Genomic DNA, 23416 nt, shown 5'->3' on the forward strand with positions numbered 1-23416 from the left:
TAGGTAATCGGCACAGACAAGCCTTTCTAAAGATATATTGTGCAAATGAGGTAGTTTGTACAACAGTTTAATTTTGCATTGTCTGAAAGTAATGGAGACAACGTTGTGAAACACCGTTGTTGGAATGAGACAAGTGTTTTCTCAATGGATTAGTTAAGCTGGAATCAAACAACGTACTTCCATTGTGTTGTCTAAATATCACTTGACATACAAGTGTTTTTATTCTGTTGTATGTCACGACATCACACAAGCGTTTTGCTCATAAAACCATTGTCACTTGTATTGGTGAGCTGGTATAATGAGAGACGTTCATTAAGAGGAGATGAGGTGGCACCATGTGATTGGTGAAAAAACATTCACTTGGATTGCTGAGTTGGTGTAATAAGAGCAGTTGATTGAAAGTATATTTAATATCAGCCATTAGATTAAAAAACGCTGCTACGCTTACACAACAGCTTTTGTTCAAATAAATGTTGTCAATGTTCATCTAAGACAACCTTTTTTCATAGAAAACCGTTGTCTGTAAGTCTGATTCTTGAAATTTCAGAAGCATTGCTTGTGATGAGGTGGCACCATGTGATTGGTGAAAAAACATTCACTTGGATTGTTGAGTTGGTGTAATTAGAGCCGTTGATTAAAAGTAGATTTAATATCAGCCGTAGGATTTAAAAAAGTTGATCATCTAAAACAACGGTTTTTTTTTTCAAAAAAACTGTTGTCACTATTTATTTCAGACAAGACTTTTTCATAGAAAACCGTTGGATGTTGCCCCGTACTAGATTTTTTTCCATACCCGATAAAAGAGATAATTTTTTAAAATTATTTTTTAGATGATCCAACCGTACGGATGTTAAGAAATACTTATTTTAGTCACAAGAAAAAAGTATTAAAAAATTTCAAATTCATCTCGAATGTTAAGATTAGAAAAATCTGGTAAAAGCACTACTTCCCAACACGGGATTCGTTCCCGATGAACAAGATAAATTTTTTAAATGATTTTTTTGACGATCCAACCGTACGGATGTGAAGATATACTTATTTTAGTCACATGAAAAAAGTATTAAAAAATTTCAAATTCATCTCGAATGTCAGGTTTAGAAAAATCTGGTAAAAGCACTACTTCCCAACATGAAATTCTTTCCCGATGAACAAGATAATTTTTTTAAATGATTTTTTCAACGATCCAACCGTACAGATGTTAAGATATACTTATTTTAGTCACATGAAAAAAGTATTAAAAAATTTCAAATTCATCTCGAATGTCAGGATTAGAAAAATCTGGTAAAAGCACTTCTTCCCAACACGGGATTCGTTCCCGATGAACAAGATAAATTTTTTAAAAGATTTTTTCACACTTGTTTGTGATGAGGTTGCACCATGTGATTGGTGAAAAAACATTCACTTGGATTGCTGAGTTGGTGTAATAAGAGCAGTTGATTGAATGTATATTTAATATCAGCCATTAGATTAAAAAACGCTGCTACGCTTACACAACAACTTTTGTTCAAATAAATGTTGTCAATGTTCATCTAATACAACCTTTTTTCATAAAAAACCGTTGTCTGTAAGTCTGATTCTTCAAATTTCTGAAGTGTTGCTTGTGATGAGGTGGCACCATGTGATTGGGGAAAAAACATTCACTTGGATTGTTGAGTTGGTGTAATTAGAGCCGTTGATTAAAAGTAGATTTAATATCAGCCGTAAGATTTAAAAAAGTTGATCATCTAAGACAACGGTTTTTATCAAAAACCCTGTTGTCACAATTTATTTCGAACAAGACTTTTTCATAAAAAATCGTTGGGTGTTGCCTCGTACTAGATTTTTTTCATACCTGATGAAAAAGATAAATTTTTTTAATGATTTTTTAGAGGATCCAACCGTACGGATATTAAGAAATACTCATTTTAGTCACATGAAAAAAGTATTAAAAAATTTGAAATTCATCTCGAATGTCAGGATTAGAAAAATCTGGTAAAAGTAGCCCTCCGGACAACGAGACTCGTTCCCGATTTACAGGATTAATTTTTTAAAATGATTTTTCGACGATCCAACCGTACGGATATTACGATATATCGATTTTAGTCATAAGAAAAAATTATTAAAAAATTTGAAATTCATTTTGCATGCCAATATTAGAAAAATCTGGTAAAAGTACCCCTCCCGACAACGAGACTCGTTCCCGATTTACAGGATTAATTTTTTAAAATGATTTTTCGACGATCCAACCGTACGGATGTTAGGATATATCGATTTTATTCATAAGAAAAAATTATTAAAAAATTTGAAATTCATTTTGCATGTCAGGATTAGAAAAATCTGGTAAAAGTACCCCTCCCGACAACGAGACTCGTTCCCGATTTACAGGATTAATTTTTTAAAATGATTTTTCGATGATCCAACCGTACGGATGTTAAGATATATCGATTTTAGTCATAAGAACAAATTATTAAAAAAATTGAAATTTATTTTGCATGCCAGGATTAGAAAAATCTGGTAAAAGTACCCCTCCCGACAACGAGACTCGTTCCCGATTTACAGGATTAATTTTTTAAAATGATTTTTCGACGATCCAACTGTACGGATGTTAAGATATATTGATTTTAGTCATAAGAAAAAATTATTAAAAAATTTGACATTCATTTTGCATGCCAGGATTAGAAAAATCTGGTAAAAGTACCCCTCCCAACAACGAGACTCGTTCCCGATTTACAGGATTAATTTTTTAAAATGATTTTTCGGCGATCCAACCGTACGGATGTTAAGATATATCGATTTTAGTCATAAGAAAAAATTATTAAAAAATTTGAAATTCATTTTGCATGCCAGGATTAGAAAAATCGGGTAAAAGTACCCCTCCCGACAACGAGACTCGTTCTCGATTTACAGGATTAATTTTTTAAAATGATTTTTCGGCGATCCAACCGTACGGATGTTAAGATATATCGATTTTAGTCATAAGAAAAAATTATCAAAAAATTTGAAATTCATTTTGCATGCCAGGATTAGAAAAATCGGGTAAAAGTACCCCTCCCGACAACGAGACTCGTTCCCGATTTACAGGATTCATTTTTTAAAATGATTTTTTCGACGATCCAACCGTACGGATGTTAAGATATATCAATTTTAGTCATATGAAAAAATTATTAAAAAATTTGAAGTCCATCTTGCAAGACAGGATTAGAAAAATCTGGTAAAAGTACCCCTCCCAACAACGAGACTCGTTCCAGATTTACAAGATTAATTTTAAAAATGATTTTTTTGACGATCCAACCGTACGGATGTTAAGATATATCAATTTTAGTCATATGAAAAAATTATTAAAAAATTTGAACTTCATCTTGCATGTCAGGATTAGAAAAATCCGGTAAAAGTACCCCTCCCAACAACAAGACTCGTTCCCGATTTACAAGATTAATTTTTAAATGGTTTTAGGATCATTTTGCATAATATTAATATATATTAACGTTAGTTATATAGAAAAATAATTGAAATTTTTTCAAATTTGTTTCAAATAATTTTATGTAAAAAATTATGTGAAATTATTTAAAATAAATATTATTCTATTAATATAAAGTACAATAAAGATAAGTATTTAATTATAATATATAAATAAATAAATAGGAATAGAAAAATTTGGTAAAAGCGCGACTTCCGAACACGAGACTCATCCCCGATTAACTAAATAAAATTTTTAAATGATTTTTTCGACGATCCAGCCGTACTGATGTGTACATAAATTATTATTTTTTGCTAAATGATACATAAATTCATTTAATTCATATAAAAAAGTATTAAAAAATTTCAAATTTATCTTGAATGTCAAGATTAGAAAAATCTGGTAAAAACACTACTTCTGAATATGAGACTTAATTTTTTAAAATGATTTTTCGGCGATCCAACCGTATGGATGTTAAGATATATCGATTTTAGTCATAAGAAAAAATTATTAAAAAATTTGAAATTCATTTTGCATGCCAGGATTAGAAAAATCGGGTAAAAGTACCCCTCCCGACAACGAGACTCGTTCTCGATTTACAGGATTAATTTTTTAAAATGATTTTTCGGCGATCCAACCGTACGGATGTTAAGATATATCGATTTTAGTCATAAGAAAAAATTATTAAAAAATTTGAAATTCATTTTGCATGCCAGGATTAGAAAAATCGGGTAAAAGTACCCCTCCCGACAACGAGACTCGTTCCCGATTTACAGGATTCATTTTTTAAAATGATTTTTTCGACGATCCAACCGTACGGATGTTAAGATATATCAATTTTAGTCATATGAAAAAATTATTAAAAAATTTGAAGTCCATCTTGCAAGACAGGATTAGAAAAATCTGGTAAAAGTACCCCTCCCAACAACGAGACTCGTTCCAGATTTACAAGATTAATTTTAAAAATGATTTTTTTGACGATCCAACCGTACGGATGTTAAGATATATCAATTTTAGTCATATGAAAAAATTATTAAAAAATTTGAACTTCATCTTGCATGTCAGGATTAGAAAAATCCGGTAAAAGTACCCCTCCCAACAACAAGACTCGTTCCCGATTTACAAGATTAATTTTTAAATGGTTTTAGGATCATTTTGCATAATATTAATATATATTAACGTTAGTTATATAGAAAAATAATTGAAATTTTTTCAAATTTGTTTCAAATAATTTTATGTAAAAAATTATGTGAAATTATTTAAAATAAATATTATTCTATTAATATAAAGTACAATAAAGATAAGTATTTAATTATAATATATAAATAAATAAATAGGAATAGAAAAATTTGGTAAAAGCGCGACTTCCGAACACGAGACTCATCCCCGATTAACTAAATAAAATTTTTAAATGATTTTTTCGACGATCCAGCCGTACTGATGTGTACATAAATTATTATTTTTTGCTAAATGATACATAAATTCATTTAATTCATATAAAAAAGTATTAAAAAATTTCAAATTTATCTTGAATGTCAAGATTAGAAAAATCTGGTAAAAACACTACTTCTGAATATGAGACTCGTACGATAAATTTTTTAAATGATTTTTTCAATGATACAAGATATTTAGATATACTCATTTCATTCATATTAAAAATTATTAAAAAATTTCAAATTTATCTTGAATGAAAGGAATATAAAAATCTTGTAAAAGCACTACTTTTGAACACCATACTCATCCCCGATTAACGCTCCAATGGTACTGATGTAGTGATTTTATTTATTTAAAAGTATTTTAAAATTTTTACGTTACACCTGAACAACAAAAAAATCTACTAGGAGCACTATTTTTTTAAATGAGATTGCTTAAATGTGCGTAATATTAAGATCTTGAAATTAATTTTAATTCTTTTTCATAAACATATAATAAAAATAACTAAATTTTCTAACAATACATGTAATCAAAAATTATTATTTTTTTCCTTTATCACTTAAATTTAAAGTTTTTATTTAGTAAATTATTTTAAATTCCCTCGTATTGTTTCATCCCCCTTTGTCAATATTTCAGTTCCCCCTTAAATTACAAATCCCCCTTTTATGTCTCACAAACACTACGGCCATAACCCTAAATATGGGCCGCTCTATCTTTTTCTCTCATAGCTGCTCTTTCCCTCTCCCACCCTCTCCCCTAACTCCTCTATCTCCCATTTTTCTCCACCTCAATATGTCACCGTCTTTGCTATTAGAACCCTATTTTATCCATGTCAAATTTTCTCTAAACTCTCATCTCTTTCAATTCAAATTGAAAACCAGGTCTCTTAAGGAATAACCCCAACTTAATTTATTCAAAAGCTAGATTCTCAAACACAAACCATTGTTCGATTTGTTAAGCGAAAGGTATTTACTTGTCTTGTTTTTTTTGTTTTTTGTTTACCTTGTATTGAATTCTTATATATTGAATTTGGGGGTTTTTATTGGTGTGTGTTTTAATTAGTTAAAAACCGATTTCTGTTGTATATTTTTCCTTTTTCCTTTATGGTTAGGGAGCTCTGTTTTGTCTCTCACCCTGTTCTTTTAGCCTTATGTTCCCAATGCTCTTGAGTTTGTGGTTTTATTACAATTTCTTAACTTTTTATGCTTTTTTCATGGTTGAGTTGGTAAACTAAATTAAAGCAACAGAGATTATCTTGCAATTGCTGATTGATTCTAATTTTATAGTCCGTAGATGACGAAAGTGAGGGCGAGTTCTTAAAACTGAAAGCAACCATTGAGTGGCTTCTTTGTGACAACACTGCACCAGTCAATAAGAAAGTAACGTATGAGGTTGGTTGTTCTTTATTTTTTTCAATCTTCCCGCTTCTATATTACAGTATCATTACTCCTATTCATTTGCTTCATAAAAAGTCAAAACAGTCATCAGTATTAGCTTTTAGCATGGTAAACCCCTTATAATTGTGGTCATGAAACAGGAATTTCAGAATGACAAACAAAGAAGGAAGAGACTGAAACTCCTCAAATACGAAACTGTATGATATGGCCTGAATTGTATCACATCTTTACTTGTATCTTTCATTTGTTATTCATTTCTAAAATTTTCTCGCCAGTTAAGATATTAAAGAAATAGTGTAGTTCTTAGTTGACTTCATTTAGTAACTAGTAAGATTGAAATTGTGATATAAAAATGATCTGTCTTGAGACAACTGTTGAATGATTTTGCAATGGCAGATGGTTTCTTTTTATTCAACTAGTGAACAAAACAAGATATGTTACTAGTAGTGTCTACCAGTAGGTATAGTTAATCTAGCAGGCTTATTTGTTCTCCTGGAGCATAAGTTGATTAAGGTGCAGTCTGGATTGCGACTTAAGAGCTATGAGCACCCGTGGGGATACATTTTTATAGAATTCCTGATATTTCACTTTTGGAGAATGTACATAACAAATTATTCTTGTTAATAATGTATATAGATTTAGTGTGACTAGCTCTTTTGTATCCTGCAGTTCGTATTGTTCTCCCACTCAGCTAACAATATTCATAATTGTGTCCCCTGAATTTTAAGTTCAGTTCCCCCATAAAGTATAACATTTATTTATTTTATGCGTAGAAAATATCCGTGAAAGAAAAATATAAGTTGTTATATTATAGTGTTAAGGGAGTTCTTATTTCTTAGGCAAAATAATATGTATCGCTTTTACTTCATAAGTTCAGTGTACAAGTGAAGGTATGACGTAGCAATGTAGCTTAAGAAGTCTATGTACTGATTTATTAGCAACACTAATGATGATGTGTTGAACAGGTGTTTTCAAATGATGTACTGATGGGAGAACATTATGCCAGTAGTACTGTACGTTTCTGTAGTAGTGTCTGTAACCTTAAATGTTGAAATATGGACGTTTATTTTAAGGGTTTTTGAAACTATTTTTAGGTAATCAGCTAGCTACAAAGCAGCTGAACTATTTACGAAAAAAGAAGCATAATTATGGATTACTTTACAAATCTATGTGCCCTGGTTTACAAATTGCCTTCTGTATATGTTTGTGGCCTCCTTTTATTTGGAAATTTTGAGAACCTAGCATGTAGTTTGTCAATCTTATTTTAAGTGAATTTTATGTGTACTTCGACTTTCTCTACAGATTGTCGGGATAGATGATTTGAAAAAGGAGGTTGACAAAAGAGGAAAAGATGAAGTTGTAACAAGCAGGACCTCCCAATCTTCACCAAGAGAAACTGCGAGGAAAGGTGGTATCTTTACAAAGCAGGACATTGACAGTCTCTTCATGGAAGTGAGCCAGGTGACACTATGGGCATTTGTTTATTTTCTATTACGTCTTGGTTTGATTTCACTTTATATTAAGAGATCCAGTTCTTTGTTTTTCTTATAATGCAGGAAGGAAAAGAATATTAACTTAAGAGTGGTTGTCGATTTATTTTGAAGATTGTTTTCTCCAGATTGGGAAATTGCCTATCACAAGCTGTAATGATATTGCAAGGACAACATAGCTCTTGCGGAAAACGTGAAGAGAACCTGAAAATGCCAAGTGAGCTCTGAGTAGCCAACATCAAATCCTTGTAGACTCTATATTTTCTTTAATTTTTAGTAGAAATCTTAGACTCATGAAGGCAGTGATATCAATATGCTTTTAGCTTTTGTATAACTATGTTGTTGTAATTTTCGATCATGGATTAACTTTAGAACTTTTGTTTAGATTTGCAAAGTTAATTTTATTTGATTACTTGTTATATTTTGTGAAAGACAACGCTTTTAAGAACCAAGCTTCATTAAAATATCATGTCTTTAATACTAAAACAATGCTTTCGAACACAAAACTTTGGTGCAAAATTAACTTTCACAACACTAGTAAACCATTGTCTATATAATATTAAGATATTGTATCAAAGGTATTCATGCAATACGTTTGGACAAATAAACAGTTGTATGTATCTGATCATGCCATACATTAAAATCCAAAACTGTTGTGTGTAGAAATTTATTACAAGAGTTCTACGAGCTCAATTTCATTTTTGTTGTCTATCTGAATACACAACAACGTTTATACAACAATAAGTGTTGTAGGATTGGCTTTAATGTTATACCTTACACAACGGTTTTCTGAGTTTTTGAGAACCCTTGAGTAATGTCGCTTGTTACGACGAAAACAAGCAAAAAACGTTGTCTTTTCTGGATGTAATACAACGGGCTTAATCCATAATCATTGTCTGTATAATCTCAGACAATGTTTTTTAGCCGTTGTCTGATCCAACTAACAGACGGCGGCTCAATAGTCAACGGGAAAATAGGGTATCAGACAACGGACATAAACCGTTGTTGAAGCTTGTTTTCCTTGTAGTGCTGGTTTGGTTTAAACGATTTTTTTGTTGAAAAATGTAATAAAATCATTAATGTGTAAACAATTCGGTTAACTTAACAATTAAAAATGGTTTTAGCGGTTTCGGTTTTTCTTCGTTCAGATTGCTGTGGTCCGATCCGGATTCACGGTTTAGCGGATTTTTTGGATACCCCTGGATAGGTAGAGAGGTTGTTCGAGAAAGAAAAGATAAGCCAAAGCTGGGTTAAAAGGGGCGGGGGCAATCTCACATTATCCAAAATAAAAAATGATTATTTTCTTATATTTAATTAATGCTAAAAATACCTAAAAATGAACTATAAATTTATAAAATTGTTCATAAATGGTACAGATTAATACAATTTTTATTTTTCAAATATAGAATACGAATTAAATTTTTCTCAATAATTTTAAAATTATTTATGAGCGAACGGATTATTTCATACGTATTTTACAAGATAATACTCAATAATATTAAATTACTAAAATAAATTTAACTATAATTTTTACAAAGTGTCTAGGGGTATTTTAAAAATTATAAAAAAAATTATTGATTTAAATATACTGCAATGATTTTGTAAAAAGTTTGAAGACAAATTTCACAAAATAAATCATTTAAAATTTATACTATCAAACATGCACAAGTAAAATATCAATTACTTTTTCAAACATTAAATATCATCATTTATTATATTTTCTATTTATAATTATGCTTATAGATAGCTTTTCGCATTTACTAGTCTTATAAGAAAATCAAATTACTATCATATTTCATATTCACTTTATTTGAGAAATCACATAAACACTTATGGGTCACATAATTACGTATTGGTACATTCTTTTTCATCATCATGTTTAACCATTTTTCAAAATTTAAGAATATGATCACGAAACATTTATGACCTGACTAACCATTAAATACATGATCATAAGTGGCTTAGTAAGTTATTTAATTTTTGAAATAAATTATATTAAAACAAATTATTTCACATGAATTGCATAAAAATAATTAATGCACACTAATTCACGGAAATATAACTCGCCAAAATTTCAGATATTACAATATCACTTGAAAAACGCGAGTTTTTCGTGCGCCGGAGCATAAACACAATTCAAATATGCGTTGTTATTAAAACGTAAGTTAAATTTGCATTTTCAAACATGAAAAACATTTTTTTTAATTGTGATAGAAAATGCAAAAAAAAATTATATTAAACAGATGCCCATTGAAAAATATTTAGTTTGAAAAAAATTATAAACGCATATAATAGTTACGTTATATGTGAAAATAAAAAAAATCACAAATTATGATATTTCAAATTATTTTCTTTGAAATTATGAGATTAGCATTTTGTTTCTCACAAGATTATGAGTGGTGAGTTTTTTATAACCCAGCTCAATTTGCAAAAAAAATCATATTAAAGTTCATTGTATAATATGTTTGAATGTCAAAATTAAAATGAAATATAAGTTACAAACTAAATTTAAATATAATATTTCTAAAATAAAATTTAAAAGTCGACTTTAAACTGAAATTTTAAAATGTGTAAGTAGTTATCAAGTTATTTATATTTCTTAAGATATAACTTAAACCCCGTGCGATTCACGGATTCTTTAATATTTATATATTTTAATTTATTTTATATAAATTTTATTAAAAATTTCATGTAAATAATTAAATTTTAAACAATATTCATAAGAATATCATTTCAATATGAATGTTTAACTTTTTTTGTTGGAGGGATTCGAACTTATTATGGTGTGATTATGCATATTTTAGTACTGAATAATGTTTGTTGTTGGTGAGATTCGAACCTTAAAACTTATTTGTATCTCTATAAATAATAATTTAATATTTATTGTTGGAGGGATTCGAACCTGTGAGTTTTAGTATTGCGTCATTTTAATATTTAGATTTAACGATTATGATAATTTGACTAAAAAATCGATGGTTGTGAGATAGGATAACCAAAATGGAGGTTGAATCAACTTATACCTTATTACGGTTATTATAGTTTACTATAGATTTGATAAAATCCATTATATATATATGAGTAGTGCTAGAGTAGGTACCAAAATTTGGTCTCAAATGACGTGGCATTGGTGACTTGATAATTTGGGATAATGTGATTGGGGGAATTTATGTGAGTGTAGGGCCGGGGTACACTATTACTAATTGAGTTGTAACAAATCAAACCATAATAAGTGGTATTTGGGAATCATTCTGGGTACCAATTTGGTACCTCTAGAATTATCCTATATATACTATGGCTTAAGATGAATTTTATTTTTGAAGAATCGAATTTGAGACTTCACAAGGTTAATAAAAGTTATTTATGTTCACATCTTCCCCCACTACACCACATATGAATTGTGTTATTATTTTAAAACTCCTTATCAACATCCACAAAAATATGATCTTTTCAATTTGATTTTATTTTAAAAATACTTTATTCTAGTATTAGTGGAGCAATTCGAATCTTGACTTGATTAAATGGCGCTCGATTGGGTTCAAACTCGTTATCGAATTCGATCACAAATTTGAACTTGATAAAACTCGAGTCGAACTATATTTTTTTGAATTCGACTCGGCGCGAACTCATTTTTTTAAAAAAGAATGAAAAGAATATATTTATGTGTTTGTTAATTGGGTGTAGACCTGAAAATTTGAATAACTGGGTCGATTTCGGATCAGATTATTTTCGGATTATAATATATCTGGAGATCATTCAGATCAGATTGGATGTGATTCATTTTGCGTCTAAATCTGATGAAAAATAAATAAAATTTGGATTAAAATCGGAAAAAATTCGATTCTGGTTAAATTCGCTTCGATTCGGATCAAAATTTATTCATTTTTTTCAATTTGTGGGACTTAAAAATATCTTTTTTATTAAATATAGTATTTTTAACATAATATTTTATACTTTTACCAAACAATTATGATTAAATAATTATTTTATCATAAATATAAAATTGTTAAGTATGAATTTGATTCTTCGGGTCCTATCCTTAGTACATTCAAAAACAGAAAACAACATCTACGATTTTTAATATTTTATTAGTTTATTTTAAATTTGGTCTCTACTCGGTATCTACAACTAATAAAGACATTAATGGAGGTTTTCAGGAAATAAATTTGATAACAAAATTTGTTGTTATAATCTTTACAATTGTTGCTGGAAATTAATTAACTATCGCAATATTATTTCGATTGTAGTTGGCCATCAACAAATTTGTTGTTTTGAAATTTTGGCTTTGAGGTGAGAGATGGTTGACTGTTTAAGCTAAAAGGTTTGGTAGGTTGAGACAAACTGATTTGGATTTGTAGGGTTTATTGGTGTGGTCCTGAATTGTCTTCCTTATTTTTCCTCCTTCTTTCATCCCCTCTTTTCTTATCATCATCCTTCTTCTCATCCTCATTTTTATCCTTGCTGCCAGTTGCTCTTGAAGATTGACTTGGATTTGAGCCAGAAGGTGTTTGCTCATCATGCTTCTGCTCATCATCATCCTTGTCATCTTTTAAATTAAATTGAGTGGTTGGCAACATGGTATTAGAATTTAATAGGTATTTCTGCAAGATCTTTATCATCTCCATATCCTCATGCTTCTTGCTCCTTTTGTACTTTAGATCAGACTGCAGAGTCATGATCAGCCTCATATTTGATCTAACACAGTTTTTAGAAACAATCAAATGTTTGCATTATTCGGTTGTTGGACAGATGTATGCCACCCCTTTGTTTGGATATAAATAGGCTTTAGGAAAAGCTGTTATCTGTGCATTTTTATATATTTTAGCAGCTGGGTGACCTCCTGAATAACTGGATTTACTCTTTCAATCATTACATCCAGCTCAAATGCTCTTAAAGTTTTAAGATTTGGAAGAGATACTTGGAGATATCTGTCCACACCACCATCATTGATATTCACAATAATTCTCTTCTCCAAGTAATTATCAATTTTCAAAACCACTGCCCTAATAAAGTTGATGTTTTTGGCCAATGTTTTCTTGTAGGTGATGAAGTTATTTTGAAGAGACATCCTTAGTACTGCAAGAAGTTCACTGAATTCTTGATCTCGATTTGGTCCTTCTGCAGCCTTTAGAAGTCTTTCTTTTCCAACATCATGAGAGATTTGAGCATGTGAAGAACTTTGGCCAACCTGTATAGGCTCTTTAGATTTAGATTTACCAACATTCTTGGATTATTGAATCCTAGCTTCAATCTCCCCCTTAGTCTTGGTGACAGGCATGAGTAGGGGAGTTGGTAATTTTGGCCTTACATCTTGAAGTAGTGAGGGAAATGGTATTTTGAGTTTCCCCATGATGGCTCCCAAAGCAATGAATTCTACATTTGGAGATGCTTGTGAGAATCCACCGGGATTTTGATGTCTTTCTGTTGACTCTGCACTAAGGATGTAAGAGCTTGTACTTGTACACTCAGTGAGTCATTGAAAGATTGGAGAGAAGAAACTTGTTGCAATTTTTGAACTTGCAGTGTGGATGAAGATTTAGTTGTGGAGGAAATAGAAACCATAAAAGTGTCCTGCACAGTCTTTTTAATTTCATCCATGAGCAGGGATGAAGGAGTGTATCTGCTAGAGTGCATTTGATCCATCTTCAGTCTTGTATCATTAGAATGAATGATATGATTTTGAACTTGTTCATTCAGGGCCACAAACGAGGTCTTGAGATTCTTGACATGTGTTACAATTCCACTCAGATCATACCTTGACATCTGGTCAGCAAAGTTTATGAATTTGTTTTTTATCTCAGTTTGAGAAGGGATGATTTGATCCATCTTTTCCCTCACCATCTTCATTATTTTATCTTGATGTCCAGTTAGTGTAATTTGAAGTGCTTTTCCAAAATTTTGGAAAGCTTTGATTTGAGCCTTGTATACATCATTGATTGCATCATACACTTTCTGAGGAGTTAGAGATCTAGCATTGCTTCCCAGAATAGTGATATACTACTCCCTAAACTTAGCTAGCATAGCATCCATTTTAATATAAAATTCTTTATCTAGCCAAGCATCACAGTTTGTATCCTGACCAGCTTCATCAACAATTTTAGCTTGATTATCTTCGACATATGTCTGGTAGGCGAGCATGATAGCTTGGTAGTCCTGATTTAACATGTTGGATATGAGCAGCTGTTGTGAGATTTGTGCAAGGCCTTCAATCTGGTCAACTACAAGATCTTCAATGGTTGAAGGTTGATCCTCAGTTTCTTGGAGCCATTGAGAGATGAGATGTGGTTGTTGAGGTTGAAATGTTGAGGGTTGATTTGTTGGGTGAGAAGGTGATAATATAACAGAACCACCTCTGACAGGAGTCACAGTTTGACTCACAGTAGCGACTGTGGTTATGAAAGTGTGTTGTCCTCCACTTGAAGTGGGAACCACCATTTGAATTGGAGGGAATTTGATTGGGTTACTGTCATATACACCAATCTCAAACCCTTGTGTCCCTTTCAGAACACTATCACTTGAATGTGATGTACTTGCCTCCTAGCATCAAATACCAATGCAATTTCTGCTAGTATTTTGAGGGGAGTCGTTCTTGGAATAGGAACCTCCAATTGAATTGGCGAGGATTTAGATAGCTCCCCCTCGGGAGTACTACCCTCAAACCTAACAGCCTGTGAAGGATGATTTGCACATGAAGGTGCATTTGTTATCACCATGCGGTCTTCATTAAAAACTGATGAATCCCCCATATTTGTGATGGTGTCATCAAGGTCTACCCCAGCTAGTAGCCTCTCACCATCTAAGTTTGGTGTCTGGGTGGTGAGCAAGGTTTCTTGAACCATGTCACTTGAATGAGTTTGTACTTGAGGAATGGATTCAAGTGCAGTATGTAAAGAAGAAATTTGAGAGATTAAGTGTTGTTGGTCAGTAGTGAGTGTTGGCAGCTCCCCCTAAATGGATGAGGGAGCTTCAAGGAATGTGCTCTCCTTGTGTGTGTCATCCTTGTTTCTCCTTCCATACACTTGTATTTTGATCAAGTGATGGTTGTGCAAACTCTTTACGGGGTGCATTTGGTAGAATATTTTTTAATAGACACACCCTGTTGAGAGGATGCCCCTAGAATCTGTTCGAGTCCCTTGTTTACAACTACATCCTTTTGAGAGAATGTAGAGGTGCCTTGACTGGTCAACTCAGTTGTCGTTTGCTTCTTTGTTCTTTTGACCAAGGGTGACTCAGTTTGTGATTGTTCCTCACCACTCTTATTTAATATATTAAAGGTTACCTCCTTTCTCTTCTTTTTACTCACTTCACCCTTTTGAGAGGATTAAGTGGTGTATTTCCTAGCAACTATTGGTTTTGAAGAAGTAGGCTCAACATGGGAAGGTTCTCGTGGGTGTGCCTGTGTTTATACTTCGACAGGCTCAGGAACCATTGTTGCACTAGGTTGAACTACATTGATCCTCATATCAGGCATAGGGTAAGGATAGGTCTTAAATCTTTCAATCATGAAAGGTGTTAACCTAAGACCCATATGTACCTTATTCTTAGTAGCAAGTGATCTAAATAAGATTTTGGACACTTGCTTATAGTTGCCTATTAATGATTTATCTACACCTTCAAGCATATGTATGTCATTTACTTTATGATTTAAAACAGACATAATGAATCTAAGATGAAAAATTTATTTACCTCTTGAAGTTAATGGCATGATGAGCCTAGTGCTCAATTCCTCCATAATGTAGTGTCCTACATTAATCTGCTTGTTGTGAGCCATTAACTAGACTAGCTTCTGAACAATAATAGAAACACTATCAAATCCTGATTTCCTTCATGTGAAAGCCCTCACCACATAATCAAACAGAAAGGACCATTCCTCCTTAGGTTTTTCTTATTCAAACTTGCCAAGTTGATTTTCTCAAAGTAGTTGATAAAATCTAGAAATTCATACAGCTCCTACTGAGTTGGAATCTCTACTAACTTATCAGTTGGAATGTTCAAGGCCAAGTTCATGTCATCTTCAGTTATCTTAACCTGTTGTCCTTTGATTTGATAGTTAACCACTAGAGTTGAAGATTGGTCTTTATGCACAACTGTCCTAGCTACAGCTGTGTTACGGAAATCCCCCAATACATCCAGATAGAGAACTGGGTTAGCTGTAAGAGCTCCAACAAAGTAACACTACAACATATTTGCAATCATACAACAGTTTTGCACCGTTGTGTGACATGTATAGTTTCCGTTGTCTATCCAACACTCGTGTGATAGAATACCAGACAACGGTTGTTTTAACCCTTGTAATAAGAGAAATTAGACAACCGTTTTTAATAGTGGTTACAGTCAAGAAGACACAACGGGTACTCTATATTTACCATTGTTGGAACTTTTTTAAAACAACTGTTTCTTTATTAAACTATTGTCTATCTAACTTAACAACAATGGTTTTGTAGAAAAACCATTATTGTTACCTTATACGATATTGTCATAAACAACCGTTTATAAGCTTCTTTTATGAATGTTTTTTTAAAAGACAATGGAGTAAAAGATTTAAAACATTACAAAAAATATTAAAAGACAACAGTTTTTTAAAAAAATATGTGCAGTGAGACATACAACGGTTTTCATCATTTCTTAAGTGGCTTTCACACAACTATTTACAAATTTAATTTCATTGTTTGAAATAAACCAATTTTAAAATTAAATTGTATTATGACAATCCAATTGTTATTTCACAATTGAAATTAAATTTACAATACAAAAATTCTCTACAAGAATTAGAAGTATAACTTAAAGATTCTCTATACATTTTAATTGGCTCAGCTATTGAAAACATCAAGTCCCATTGGATTAGTGGCTTGCAACTCAAACTGGATGCCATCGAGTTCCCTCTTGAATCTGTCAGAGCTTGCGTAAATCATTTTGCTCCGTACCTTTTACAGTATCAGGACACCTTTGCAACCATATACACATGAGAAATAAATGAACTTAATGAAATGGAATGCAAATAAAGCAAAATTAAGACCTTGTATTTTGTACTTACCATGAAATGAATAAAATTCTGCTCTTGTGCTAATTCTCTAAGGTCACAAAATCATAGTCATAAACCGCATAACCGACACTCATCTTCAGGAAGGCTAGCTGCAAAATCTTTGTAACTCTCTGCTACCTCACCAAACATTACATATAATCTTCATAATTACTTCCATGTGAAACAATTTCTGCATTTCAAATAATACATACTTCCTAAAAGAAACTCAATGTATAATAAGCAACCACAGGAAAAACTATTTCACAAACACACAAGAAATAATCACTTACAGCTGGTTTAGCTCTTCTGCTAGTCCGTGGAAACAGACAAGTTCCAGCACCTCCCCCCAGAATAACTTAAGCTACTGTTTTTGGGTCTACCTCAGGATGAACAGGTACAGGTGGCTCAAATTCCTGAAACAGAATCTCAATCATAAAGAATTAAGACTGTTCTTAAACTTAAATTTCAATCAACCATCATCAGAAAGTTGCAGTATTGGGCAAACAGTAAATATTATCACTATTCTAAACCGACATTGCTCTCCAAGCTAAAAATAATAATATAAAGGTTGCAATGTTCAACACAACCTAAAACTCAAGATCTTCTTGGCAGTAGTTTGATCAGCAGTCATGAGACCAAAATGGATGGGTGGAAAATGTGCCCACTGATGAAGTGAAATTGGTAAAAAAGAGAGATTTCTTTTTTCATATTAGCCTAATCATTGTATCAAGAAGTCCAAACCCTGATGTTCATTTATAACAAGGGGATACTTACATTTAGCCGCAGCACTAAATGCTTCTCTGTGGCTGATATCTGGATTTGCTGCTTTGATTCGTTGAATTTCATCCCTGCATATTCACACCCACATATATCATCACAGATATATATTTATGTATGCATTTATACTGACAATGTTGGTCTGATCGATACTCACTTATTAAACCGATTCTAGGCAGAGGGGACTCGATGTCTCTTCTCCAGAGCTGATACATATATAACATTAACAAAATCACATTTTTAAATTAATCAGGGGGCGTGTAAACAGGGGGCGTGTAAACAGCCAACACCATACCGCTTCATCAGCTTCACCAGCATAAGTAATCTTCTGTCCATTCTTCATACCCTTATCCATAATAACATTCATAACTTTTTTCTCTTGAACTACCTTCTCTCCCTTGCATTGGGAACAACGATCCTTGTCCCTTATCTTCTCTCCTGATCCTTTGCATTCATCGCAAGGATGCTGCATTTGCTGATACATAGAAGGTCCAAGCTGTCTCATGGATACCTTCCTACCAGACCCATGGCAACCTGAACACTTCATGGATGCCCCGGATTTTGATCCCTTACTGGCATAGAAAATACACATATATCAGATGCAGACAAATAAAAATAATACATGAAAGCAAGAGAATACAGAATTAACACACTCACCATTTGCATTTGCTGCAAATCACATTGTGGGAAAGTGAAAGCTTCTTTGAGGTACCACTATACATATCTTCCAGAGAGATCTTAAGGGGATGCACAACATCCTCTCCTCTCTTTTGTCTCTGCACCCTACCGTTACCATGACCTGATAAACAACAAGGCGATTAATACTAAATCTTCAACGGAAAAATGTAACAGCAACAAAGCACTTATACAATCGGAAAACAAAACAGAAATAACAGAACATGAACATATAATTAATCTTCCATTCCAACCAAGCATATAATTGCACAAACACCCACACTGCGCATAAAAGAAGCATACATGTTTTCTGAAATGAACCTCTCTCTATATATAACACACACACACACACAATACCCACTCTCTCACACAAACTCTCTCGAAACAGATTACCTTATCAGAATCGCCGCCTTTATCAGGATGATTCTTGATAGCAGCCTTGCGATAAGCCTTCTTCAACTCATCTTGTGTGACATTCTTGAAAACGCCCAAAACTTCATAATACTTGGTGTTGTTACTCTTCTTTGGGGCTCTTCCAAACATCTTAAAAACCCCGCTGATTGATTTTGATCCACCTCAAAAGTTTTGTTAAAACCCAGGGGTAGCAGTAGACTAATAGGCGGCAACCTTTCGTCTGTAAATTAAGCACAACAAATATAGAACCTAACCTTGAACTGAATCTTAATAGTTGAGCTGAATTCAGAGGCAATTTTGTAAAAGAGAAACAAGATTGGGTGAGTGAGATGGTTAGGGTTTGAAAACTCAAAAACCTAAACCAGGTAGAAGGTGGAGAGACGAGAGAGAAGAGTCGTGGGAGAGAGATGGAAGAGTAGGGAGAGAGAGAACCGATCAGATCTAACAAAGGGGAAGGGTAGAGGTAAGGGGGGAAATGAAAATTAGAAGGGAGAGGGAAATGAAAATTAAAGGGGGGAAATAAAAAATTTTGTGAAAAATGAAAAAATCATAAATTATTTTTCTTAATTATATATTATAATTAAATACCTATTTTTTTACTCTATATTAACAGAATAATTTTTATTTTAAATAATTTCACATAATTTTATATATAAAATCATTTGAAACAAATTTGAAAATTTTAAATTATTTTTCTACATAACTAAAGTTAATATATATTAACATTGTGCAAGATGATCCTAAAAATATTTTTTAAGAAATTAATTATTTAATCAAGAAAGAGTCTTGATAAATCTTAACATCCGTACGGTTGGATCGTCGAAAAAAACATTTTAAAAATTAATCTTGTAAATCGGGAACGAGTCTCGTTGTCGGGAGAGGTACTTTTCCCGGATTTTTCTAATCCTGACATGCAAGATGAAGTTCATATTTTTTAATAATTTTTTCATATGACTAAAATTGATATATCTTAACATCCGTACGGTTGGATCGTCGAAAAAATCATTTTAAAAATTAATCTTGTAAATCGGGAACGAGTCTCGTTGTCGGGATGGGTACTTTTACCGGATTTTTCTAATCCTGACATGCAAGATGAAGTTCATATTTTTTAATAATTTTTTCATATGACTAAAATTGATATATCTTAACATCCGTACGGTTGGATCGTTGAAAAAATCATTTTAAAAATTAATCTTGTAAATCGGGAACGAGTCTCGTTGTCGGGAGGGGTACTTTAACCGGATTTTTCTAATCCTGACATGCAAGATGAAGTTCATATTTTTTAATAATTTTTTCATATGACTAAAATTGATATATCTTAACATCCATACGGTTGGATCGTCGAAAAAATCATTTTAAAAATTAATCTTGTAAATCGGGAACGAGTCTCGTTGTCGGGATGGGTACTTTTACCGGATTTTTCTAATCCTGACATGCAAGATGAAGTTCATATTTTTTAATAATTTTTTCATATGACTAAAATTGATATATTTTAACATCCGTACGGTTGGATCGTTGAAAAAATCATTTTAAAAATTAATCTTGTAAATCGGGAACGAGTCTCGTTGTTGGGAGGGGTACTTTTACCGGATTTTTCTAATCCTGACATGCAAGATGAAGTTCATATTTTTTAATAATTTTTTCATATGACTAAAATTGATATATCTTAACATCCGTACGGTTGGATCGTCGAAAAAATCATTTTAAAAATTAATTTTGTAAATCGGGAACGAGTCTCGTTGTCGGGAGGGGTACTTTTACCTGATTTTTCTAATCCTGACATGCAAGATGAAGTTCATATTTTTTAATAATTTTTTCATATGACTAAAATTGATATATCTTAACATCCGTACGGTTGGATCGTTGAAAAAATTATTTTAAAAATTAATCTTGTAAATCGGGAACGAGTCTCGTTGTTGGGAGCGGTACTTTTACCGGATTTTTCTAATCCTGACATGCAAGATGAAGTTCATATTTTTTAATAATTTTTTCATATGACTAAAATTGATATATCTTAACATCCGTACGGTTGGATCGTCGAAAAAATCATTTTAAAAATTAATCTTGTAAATCGGGAACGAGTCTCGTTGTCGGGAGGGGTACTTTTACCGGATTTTTCTAATCCTGACATGCAAGATGAAGTTCATATTTTTTAATAATTTTTTCATATGACTAAAATTGATATATCTTAACATCCGTACGGTTCGATCGTCGAAAAAATCATTTTAAAAATTAATCTTGTAAATCGGGAACGAGTCTCGTTGTCGGGATGGGTACTTTTACCGGATTTTTCTAATCCTGACATGCAAGATGAAGTTCATATTTTTTAATAATTTTTTCATATGACTAAAATTGATATATCTTAACATCCGTACTGTCGGATCGTCGAAAAAATCATTTTAAAAATTAATCTTGTAAATCGGGAACGAGTCTCGTTGTCGGGACGGGTACTTTTACCGGATTTTTTTAATCCTGACATGCAAGATGAAGTTCATATTTTTTAATAATTTTTTCATATGACTAAAATTGATATATCTTAATATCTGTACGGTGGGATCATCGAAAAAATCATTTTAAAAATTAATCTTGTAAATCGGGAACGAGTCTCGTTGTCGGGAGGGGTACTTTTACCGGATTTTTCCAATCCTGACATGCAAGATGAAGTTCATATTTTTTAATAATTTTTTCATATGACTAAAATTGATATATCTTAACATCCGTACGGTTGGATCGTCGAAAAAATCATTTTAGAAATTAATCTTGTAAACCGGAAATCTCATTTATAGAGTAATACTTTTACAATGGTTTCCTTGAAACACCATTGTGTAAAGATAAAATAAGACAACGCTTTTTTTATTATAAAACCGTTGTGTGAGCATATCAGCTTTTTTCAATCTAACGGCTAATATCTAATCTCATTTCAATCAAGGGCTATAATTCAGACACTTCAGCAATCCGAGTAAAATGTTTACAACCAATCATGGGGTGCCACCTCATCAGGTGGTGCCCATCATCATATAAAATAACTATTTCAGACAACTGTTTTGTTCCGTTGTATGAAGTTTTCTAAGACAACCCTTGTAAAAACTGTTGTGTGAATTACACAACGTAATATCTAAAAGCTTGTATAAGACCAACTAAGACAACACTTTTGTTTTAACATAAAACCGTTGTATAAGAATTCGGCTATTTTTCGATCTAACGGCCAATATCAAATCTCATATCAATGAAGGGCTCTCATTTCGCCACGTCAGCAATCCTTGTGAATGATTTACCACCTATCACGTGCTGCCACCTCAATACGTGGTACCCATTGAAATTCCTCAGACAATGGTTTCATTCCGTTGTTTGATGGTTTAGAGGACAACCTTTCTAAAAAACCGTTGTCTCAATTACACAATGTAATGTCAAAACCGTTGTCTTATATCCCTATATGTTAACATAGTAACAACGGTTTATAATCGTTATGTTAAAGATCTACAACAACACTATATTTAAAAAACTGTTGTCTGACTCGATGAGAGGATACAACTTGTACAACAGTTAAAAAAAGATGAATATCCGTTGTTTGTTCTGGAGCTCACACAACTATTTTTTCTGTAAAATCAATTCACCGTTGTATGATTTTTTAGGACGACGGTTTTTTTTTTAACCGTTGTTTGTCAAGTGTTGTCTGATTGCAAATTTCTTGTAGTGTAAGTTTCAGATAAGAACTTGATAAAGCTTTTGAAAACTTCAGGAGCTTGATTGGCATGTAAAAATACAAGGAAGTTGGTCTCCTTTGGGATGAAGGGTACAATAACGTTTGATGGCATTGTTGTGTATGTGAAGATTAATGGGTAAAAGGAATTAGAGAGAAAGGATTTGAAACGTGAGAGAAATTGGTTTATAATTGAAAAAGCTAGGTCACTTAGAGTTCTCAAAGGCGTAAATTATTGTGCAAGACATGCATGTATCATAACAAGACTAAGTCATATTGACAACCCTAAGATTAGTTGTATTGTAACCTTAATCTATAATATATACTTGTAACACTTAATGTCTGTAAAATGTAAATGGAGCAGACTGAAGCATTTCTCCCTAAACAGTGTCAAGCCTAAGAATTCTATCTGGAAGAAGATCAAGAAGGTCATGCCTCAGAAGAATTATGAAGAAGCTTGGAGTTGAATAATTCTGTTTGGTGAAAAACATTCTAAGTCAAGATCTCTACAAGTCACAGAATTAGTGTTATAGAGAAGTCATTCGAGAACTCAGAAAGACCTATCGAGAACTCAAAAAGACCTATCGAGAACTCGGGAATTGCCTATCGAGAACTCAGGAATTGCCTACCGAGAACTCAGCAATTGTCTAACGAGAACTCAGGAAATGCTATTGGAGATATCGATAAGTCAGATACCCATTCGAGAACTCAGAGATATCGACAAGTATACATTCATTAGAGAACTCTGAGTTATGGATAAGCCAAAGTCCATTAGAGAACTCTGAGTTATCGATAAACCAAAATTCACTAGAGAACTCAGAGTTGTCGATAAGTCAAGTCAACAATGAAGTTTCAGAGATATCGATAAGCCAACATGCCTATCGAGATGTCGAGTTCTCTACAGCTTAATTGGAGATCTCGAAATGAAGAAATTTCTCTATGTACAGAATTGCAGAACAGTTCAATATCCAAGGTTGCAAATCAACAAATAATTCACACAGCTGAATTGACAAGTCTACAAAAAGTAGCTTGAGAGATGTGCAAGATCAATGGCAAAAATTAACTGACAGAGGA

General features: G+C 32.4%; 2 long non-coding RNA genes across 2 annotated transcripts; one reads left to right on the forward strand and one right to left on the reverse strand.

The window, feature by feature from the left end:
- Nucleotides 1–6395: 6395 nt before the first annotated feature.
- Nucleotides 6396–7961, forward strand: LOC141671116 (uncharacterized). Its single transcript, XR_012554944.1, has 3 exons — nucleotides 6396–6464; nucleotides 7570–7728; nucleotides 7824–7961. It is a non-coding gene; the product is annotated as an uncharacterized LOC141671116 (long non-coding RNA).
- A 9954-nt stretch (nucleotides 7962–17915) lies between these two features.
- On the reverse strand, nucleotides 17916–19008 carry LOC141672297 (uncharacterized). The gene is made up of 3 exons (XR_012555441.1): nucleotides 18622–19008; nucleotides 18211–18352; nucleotides 17916–18125 (listed from the first exon to the last, which is right to left on the reverse strand). It is a non-coding gene; the product is annotated as an uncharacterized LOC141672297 (long non-coding RNA).
- Between the last annotated feature and the right edge of the window lie 4408 nt (nucleotides 19009–23416).

The sequence above is a fragment of the Apium graveolens genome, chromosome 7 (assembly GCF_009905375.1).
Source record: "Apium graveolens cultivar Ventura chromosome 7, ASM990537v1, whole genome shotgun sequence".
Lineage (NCBI taxonomy): Eukaryota > Viridiplantae > Streptophyta > Magnoliopsida > Apiales > Apiaceae > Apium > Apium graveolens.